Consider the following 8,071-nt stretch of genomic DNA (forward strand, 5'->3'; position numbering starts at 1 on the left):
AAAGGACCCGGTACGAGAAAGGACCCCAAGCCCGAAAAAGGACCCCACGCCCGAAAAAGTACCCCAAACCCGACAAAGACCACAAGCCCAAAAAAGGATACTAAGCCCGAAAAAGGACCCCAAACCCGCAAAAGGACCCCAAGCCCGAAAAAGATCCCAAGCCCGAAAAAAGACCCCAAGCCCGAAAGCGACACCAAGCACGTGTAAGGGCCCCAAGCCAGAAAAATCACCCCAAGCTCGAAAAAGGACCACAAGCCCAAAAAAGGATCCCAAGCCTGAATTGCACCCCAAGCCCGAAAATGGGCGACAAGCCTAAAGAAAGACCTCAAGCCCAAAAAACCCCAAAACCGAAAAAGGGCCCTCAAGCCCAAAAAAGAACCATAAGCTCGAAAAAAATTCAAAGCCTGAAAACGAATCCCAAATTCTAAAAAGGACCCAAGCCCGAAAATGCACCCCAAATCCAAAAAAGGACCCAAGCCCGAAAAGGACCCCAAGCCCGCAAAAGGCTCCTAGCCCGAAAAAGGACCACAAGCCCGAAAAAGGACCACAAGCTTACAAGCCTGACAAAGGACCCCTAGCCCGAGAAATGACCCCAAGCCCGAAAATGAACCGAAACCCGAAAAGGGACCCATACCCCAAAAAAGGACCCCAAGCCCGAAAAACGACCCACAAACCCGAAAAAGAACACCAAGCCCGAAAAAGGACCCCAAGCCCGAAAAGGATCACAAGCCCGAAAAGGATCACAAGCCCGAAAAAACACCCCAAGCCCGAAAAAAGACCGTGAACCCAAAAAAGGATATCAAGCCCGAAAAGGACCCCAAGCCCGAAAAAGGACCCCATGCTCAAAAAAGGACAATAAGCCCGAAAAAGGACCTCAAGCCCGAAAAAGGACCCCAAGCCCGAAAAAGGACCCCAAGCCCGAAAAAAGAACCCAAGACCAAAAAAGGAACCCAAGACCAAAAAAGGACCCCAGGCTCAAAAACTGACCACAAGCCCCCAAAAGGACCCAAGGCCCGATAAAGAACACCAAGCCCGAAGAAATACCCCCATCCCGAAAACGACTATAATCCCGGAAAAGGACCTCAAGCCCGAAAAAGGACCCCAAGCCCGAAGAAAACACCAAGCCCGAAAAAGGACCCCAAGCCCAAAAAAGGACCCCAACCCCGCAAAAGGACCCCAAGAATAAAAAAGCACCCCAAGCCCGAAAAAGGACCACAAGTTCAATAAAGGACCAAAAGCCCGAAAAAGACGCCAAGTCCGAAAAAGGACCCAAGCCCGAAAAAGGACCCATATCCCAAAAAAGGACCTCAAGCCAAAAAGACGATCCACAAACCCGAAAAAAGAGTTCAAGCCCGAAAAAGGAGTACAAGATCGAAAAAGACCACAAACCAGAAAAAGGACCCCAAACCCGAAAAGGATCCCAAGCCCGAAAATGCACCCCAAATCCAAAAAAGGACCCCAAGCCCGAAAAGGACCCCAAGCCCGCAAAAGACTCCTAGCCCGAAAAAGGACCACAAGCCCGAAAAAGGACCACAAGCTTACAAGCCTGACAAAGGACCCAAAGCCCGAGAAATGACCCCAGCCCGAAAATGAACCGAAACCCGAAAAGGGACCCATACCCCAAAAAAGGACCCCAAGCCCGAAAAACGATCCACAAACCCGAAAAAGACCCCAAGCCCGAAAAAGGACCCCAAGCCCGAAAAGGATCACAAGCCCGAAAAGGATCACAAGCCCGAAAAAACACCCCAAGCCCGAAAAAAGACCGTGAACCCAAAAAAGGACAACAAACCCGAAAAAGACCCCAAGGCCGAAAAAGTACGCCAAGCTCGAAGAAGGACCCCAAGCCCGAAAAAGACCCCAAGCCCTAAAAGAGACCCCAAGCCCGAAAAGTACCCCAATCCCGAAAATGGACCCCAAGCCCGAAAAAGGACCCTAAGCCCGAAAAGAACCACAAGCCCGAAAAAGGACCCCAAGCCCAAAAAAGGACCATAAGCCCGAAAAAGGACCTCAAGCCCGAAAAAAAAACACCAAGCCCGAAAAGGACCACAAACCCGAAAAAGGACCCCAAGCCCGAAAAAAGACCCCTAGCCCGAAAAAGGACGACAAGCCCAAAAAAGACCACAAGCCTGAAAAAGGACACCAAGCCCAAAAAAGGACCCCAAGCTCGAAGACCCCAAGCCCGAAAATGGACCCCAAGCCCGAAAAAGGACCCAAAGCCAGAAAAAGGACCCCTAGCCCGAAAAAGTTCTCAAGCCCGAAAACGACCCCAAGCCCGAAAAAGATCCCAAGCCCGAAAAAAGACCCCAAGCCCGAAAACGACACCAAGCACGTATAAGGGCTCCAAGCCCGAAAAAGGATCGAAAAAGGAACCCAAGGCCGAAAAAGGACCACAAGCCCTTAAAAAGACCCCAAACCCGATAAAGAATACCAATCCCGAAGAAATACCCCAATCCCGAAAACGACTATAAGCCCGAAAAAGGACCTCAAGCCCGAAAAAGGACCCCAAGCCCGAAGAAAACACCAAGCCTGAAAAAGGACCCCAAGCTCGAAAAAGGACCCCAAGCCCGCAAAAGGACCCCAAGAATGAAAAAGCACCCCAAGCCTGAAAAAGGACCACAAGTTCAATAAAGGACCCAAAGCCTGAAAAAGACGCCAAGGCGGAAAAAGGACCCAAGCCCGAAAAAGGATATAAGTTCGAAAGAGGACGCCAAGCCCGAAAAAGGACCCGGTACGAAAAAGGACCCCAAGCCCGAAAAAGGACCCCACGCCCGAAAAAGTACCCCAAACCCGACAAAGACCACAAGCCCAAAAAAGGATACTAAGCCCGAAAAAGGACCCCAAGCACGAAAAAGGACCCAAAGCCAGAAAAAGGACCCCAAGCCCGAAAAAGTTCTCAAGCCCGAAAACGACCCCAAGCCAGAAAAGGATCCCAAGCCCGAAAAAAGACCACAAGCCCGAAAACGACACCAAGCACGTATAAGGACCCCAAGCCAGAAAAAGCACCCCAAGCCCGAAAAAGGACCACAAGCCCGAAAAAGGATCCCAAGCCTGAAAAGCAACCCAAGCCCGAAAATGGGCGACAAGCCTAAAGAAAGACCACAAGCCCAAAAAAACCCCAAAACCGAAAAAGGGCCCAAGCCCAAAAAGAACCATAAGCTCGAAAAAAAATTCAAAGCCTGAAAACGAACCCCAAATTCTAAAAAGGACCCAAGCCCGAAAATACACCCCAAATCCAAAAAAGGACCCCAAGCCCGAAAAAGGACCCCAAGCCCGCAAAAGACCCCTAGCCCGAGAAAGGACCACAAGCCCGAAAAAGGACCACAAGCTTACCAGCCTGAAAAAGGACCCAAAGCCCGAAAAATAACCCCAAGCCCGAAAATGAACCGAAACCCGAAAAGGGACCCATACCCCAAAAAAGGACCCCAAGCCCGAAAGACGATCCACAAACCCGAAAAAGACCCCAATCCCGAAAAAGGACCCCAAGCTCGAAGAAGGACCCAAAGCCAGAAAAAGACCCCAAGCCCTAAAATAGATCCCCAGCCCGAAAAGTAACCGAAGCCCGAAAATGGACCCCAAGCCCGAAAAAGGACCCCAAGCCCGAAAAGGACCACAAGCCCGAAAAAGGACCCCAAGCCCAAAAAAAGGACCATAAGCCCGAAAAAGAACCTCAAGCCCGAAAAAAAACCCAAGCCCGAAAAGGACTACAAACCCGAAAAAGGACCCCAAGCCCGAAAAAAAACCCTAGCCCGAAAAAGGATGACAAGCCCAAAAAAGACCACAAGCCTGAAAAAGGACACCAAGCCCGAAAAAGGACCCCAAGCTCGAAGACTCCAAGCCCGAAAATGGACCCCAAGCCCGAAAAAGGACCCAAAGCCAGAAAAAGGACCCCAAGCCAGAAAAAGGACCCCAAGCCAGAAAAAGGACCCCAAGCCCGAAAAAGTTCTCAAACCCGAAAACGACCCCAAGCCCGAAAAAGATCCCAAGCCCGAAAAAAGACTCCAAGCCCGAAAACGACACCAAGAACGTATAAGGGCTCCAAGCCAGAAAAAGGACCCCAATCCAGAAAAAGGACCCCAAGCCTGAAAAAGGATCGAAAAAGGAACCCAAGGCCGAAAAAGGACCCCAAGCCCGATAAAGAATACCAAGCCTGAAAAAATACCCCAATCCCGAAAACGACCATAAGCCCGAAAAAGGACCTCAAGCCCGAAAAAAAACCACGAAGCCCGAAAAAGGACCCCAGGAATGAAAAAGCACCCCGAGCCCGAAAAAGGACGACAAGTTCAATAAAGGACCCAAAGCCCAAAAAAACGCCAAGCCCGAAAAAGGACCCAAGCCCGAAAAAGGACCCCAAGCCCGAAAAAAATACCAAGCCCGAAAAAGCACTCCAAGCCCGAAAAAGGAACCCAAGCCCGTTAAAGGACGCCGAAGAATCAAAAACCACCCCAAGTCCGAAAAAGGACGACAAATTCAATAAAGGACCCAAAGCCCAAAAAGGACGCCAAGCCCGAAGAAGGACCCAAGCCCGAAAAAGGAACCAAGCCCGAAAAAGGACCATAAGCCCGAAACAGAACCCCAAATCCGTAAAGGACCCCAAGCCCGAAAAAGAACCCGAAATCCTTAAAAGGACCCCAAACCTGAAACAGAACCCCAAATCCGAAAAGGACCCCAAGCCCGAAAAAGGACTCCAAGCCCGAAAAAGGAATCCAAGCCCGAAAAGCACCCCAAGCCCGATAAAGGACCCCAAGCCCGAAAACGGACCCCAAGCCCGAAAAAGAACACCAAGCGCGAAAAAATACCCCAAGACCGGAAAACATTCCAAGCCCGAAAAGAACCCTTTGCCCAAAAAAGGACATCAAGCCCGAAAAAGGACCCCAAACTCAAAAAAGGACCATAAGCCCGAAAAAGGACCTCAAGCCCGAAAAAGGAACCCAAGACCAAAAAAGGAACCCAAGGCCAAAAAAGGAACCCGAGGCCAAAAAAGGAACCCAAGACCAAAAAAGGACCCCAGGCCCGAAAAAGGATCCCAACCCCGCAAAAGGACCCCAAGCCCGAAAAAGCAACCCAAGGCCAAAAAAGGACCCCAAGCCCGAAAAAGGACCCCAAGCCCGATAAAGAATACCAAGTCCGAGAAAATACCCCAATCCCGAAAACGACTATAAGCCCGAAAAAGGACCTCAAGCCCGAAAAAGGACCCCAAGCCCGAAAAAAATACCAAGCCCGAAAAAGGACCCCAAGCTCGAAAAAGGACCCCAAGACCGCAAAAGGACCCCAAGAATGAAAAAGCACCCCAAGCCCGAAAAAGGACAACAAGTTCAATAAATACCCAAAGCCCGAAAAAGACGCCAAGTCCGAAAAAAGACCCAAGCCCGAAAAAGGATATAAGCTTGAAAGAGGACGCCAAGCCCGAAAATGGACGCGGTACGAAAAAGGACCCGGTACGAAAAAAGGACCCCAAGCCCGAAAAAGGACCCCACGCCCGAAAAAGTACCCCAAACCCGACAAAGACCACAAGCCCAAAAAAGGATACTAGGCCCGAAAAAGGACCCCAAACCGGCAAAAGGACCCCAAGCCCGAAAAAGGATCCCAAGCCCGAAAAAGGGCCCCCAGCCCGAAAAGGACCCCATGCCCGAAGAAGACTCTTAACACAAAAAAGGACCCCAAGCCCGAGAAGGACCCCAAGCCCGATAAAGAACCCTAAGCTCGAAAAAAATCCCAAGCCCGAAAAAGGACCCCAAAGCCGAAAAAGGACCCCAAGCACCAAAAAGGACCGCAAGTTCGAAAAAGGACCCCAAGCCCGAAAAAGGAACCCAAGACCAAAAAAAGAATACAAGGCCAAAAAAGGAACCCAAGGCCAAAACAGGAACCCAAGACCAAAAAAGGACCCCAGGCTCGATAAATGACCACAAGCAACCAAAAGGACCCCAAGACCGATAAAGAACAAGCCCGAAGAAATACCCCAATCCCGAAAACGACTATAATCCCGAAAAAGGACATCAAGCCCGAAAAAGGACCCCAAGCCCGAAGAAAACACCAAGCCCGAAAAAGGACCCCAAGCCCAAGAAAGGACCCCAAGCCCGCAAAAGGACCCCAAGAATAAAAAAGCACCCCAAGCCCGAAAAAGGACCACAAGTTCAATAAAGGACCAAAAGCCCGAAAAAGACGCCAAGTCCGAAAAAGGACCCAAGCCCGAAAAAGGACCCATATCTTAAAAAAGGACCTCAAGCCAAAATGACGATCCACAAACCCGAAAAAAGAGTTCAAGCCCGAAAAAGGACTACAAGCTCGAAAAAGACCACAAGCCAGAAAAAGGACCCCAAACCCGAAAAGGATCCCAAGCCCGAAAACGGACCCAAAGTTCGAAAAAGGACCCTAAGCTCGAAAAAGGACCCCAAGCTTGAAAATGGACTCCATGCCTGAAAAGGGACCCTAAGCCCGAAAACGTACCCCAAGCCAGTGGAAGGACCCCAATCCCGAAAATGAACCCCAAGCTCGAAAAAGACCGCAAGCCCGAAAAGCACCCCAAGCCCGAAAAAGGATCCCAAGCCTGAAAAGCACCCCAAGCCCGAAAATGGGCGACAAGCCTAAAGAAAGACCCCAAGCCCAAAAAAACCCCAAAACCGAAAAAGGGCCCCAAGCCCAAAAAAGAACCATAAGCTCGAGAAAAATTCAAAGCCTGAAAACGAACCCCAAATTCTAAAAAGGACCCCAAGCCCGAAAATGCACCCCAAATCCAAAAAAGGACCCCAAGCACGAAAAAAGACCCCAAGCCCGCAAAAGACCACTAGCCCGAAAAAGGACCACAAGCTTACAAGCCTGAAAAAGGACCCAATGCCCGAAAAATGACCCCAAGCCCGAAATACCCCAATCCCGAAAACGACTATAAGCCCGAAAAAGGACCCAAGCCCGAAAAAGGATATAAGTCCGAAAGAGGACGCCAAGCCCGAAAAAGGACCCGGTACGAGAAAGGACCCCAAGCCCGAAAAAGGACCCCACGCCCGAAAAAGGACCCCAACCCCGCAAAAGGACCCCAAGCCCGAAAAAGATCCCAAGCCCGAAAAAAGACCCCAAGCCCGAAAGCGACACCAAGCACGTGTAAGGGCCCCAAGCCAGAAAAATCACCCCAAGCTCGAAAAAGGACCACAAGCCCAAAAAAGGATCCCAAGCCTGAATTGCACCCCAAGCCCGAAAATGGGCGACAAGCCTAAAGAAAGACCTCAAGCCCAAAAAACCCCAAAACCGAAAAAGGGCCCCAAGCCCAAAAAAGAACCATAAGCTCGAAAAAAATTCAAAGCCTGAAAACGAATCCCAAATTCTAAAAAGGACCCCAAGCCCGAAAATGCACCCCAAATCCAAAAAAGGACCCCAAGCCCGAAAAGGACCCCAAGCCCGCAAAAGGCTCCTAGCCCGAAAAAGGACCACAAGCCCGAAAAAGGACCACAAGCTTACAAGGCTGACAAAGGACCCCTAGCCCGAGAAATGACCCCAAGCCCGAAAATGAACCGAGACCCGAAAAGGGACCCATACCCCAAAAAAGGACCCCAAGCCCGAAAAACGACCCACAAACCCGAAAAAGAACACCAAGCCCGAAAAAGGACCCCAAGCCCGAAAAGGATCACAAGCCCGAAAAGGATCACAAGCCCGAAAAAACACCCCAAGCCCGAAAAAAGACCGTGAACCCAAAAAAGGATATCAAGCCCGAAAAGGACCCCAAGCCCGAAAAAGGACCCCATGCTCAAAAAAGGACAATAAGCCCGAAAAAGGACCTCAAGCCCGAAAAAGGACCCCAAGCCCGAAAAAAGAACCCAAGACCAAAAAAGGAACCCAAGACCAAAAAAGGACCCCAGGCTCGAAAACTGACCACAAGCCCCCAAAAGGACCCAAGGCCCGATAAAGAACACCAAGCCCGAAGAAATACCCCCATCCCGAAAACGACTATAATCCCGGAAAAGGACCTCAAGCCCGAAAAAGGACCCCAAGCCCGAAGAAAACACCAAGCCCGAAAAAGGACCCCAAGCCCAAAAAAGGACCCCAACCCCGCAAAAGGACCCCAAGAATAAAAAAGCACCCCAAG

Source organism: Topomyia yanbarensis, unplaced genomic scaffold (genome assembly GCF_030247195.1).
Source record: "Topomyia yanbarensis strain Yona2022 unplaced genomic scaffold, ASM3024719v1 HiC_scaffold_25, whole genome shotgun sequence".
Taxonomy (NCBI): Eukaryota; Metazoa; Arthropoda; class Insecta; order Diptera; family Culicidae; genus Topomyia; species Topomyia yanbarensis.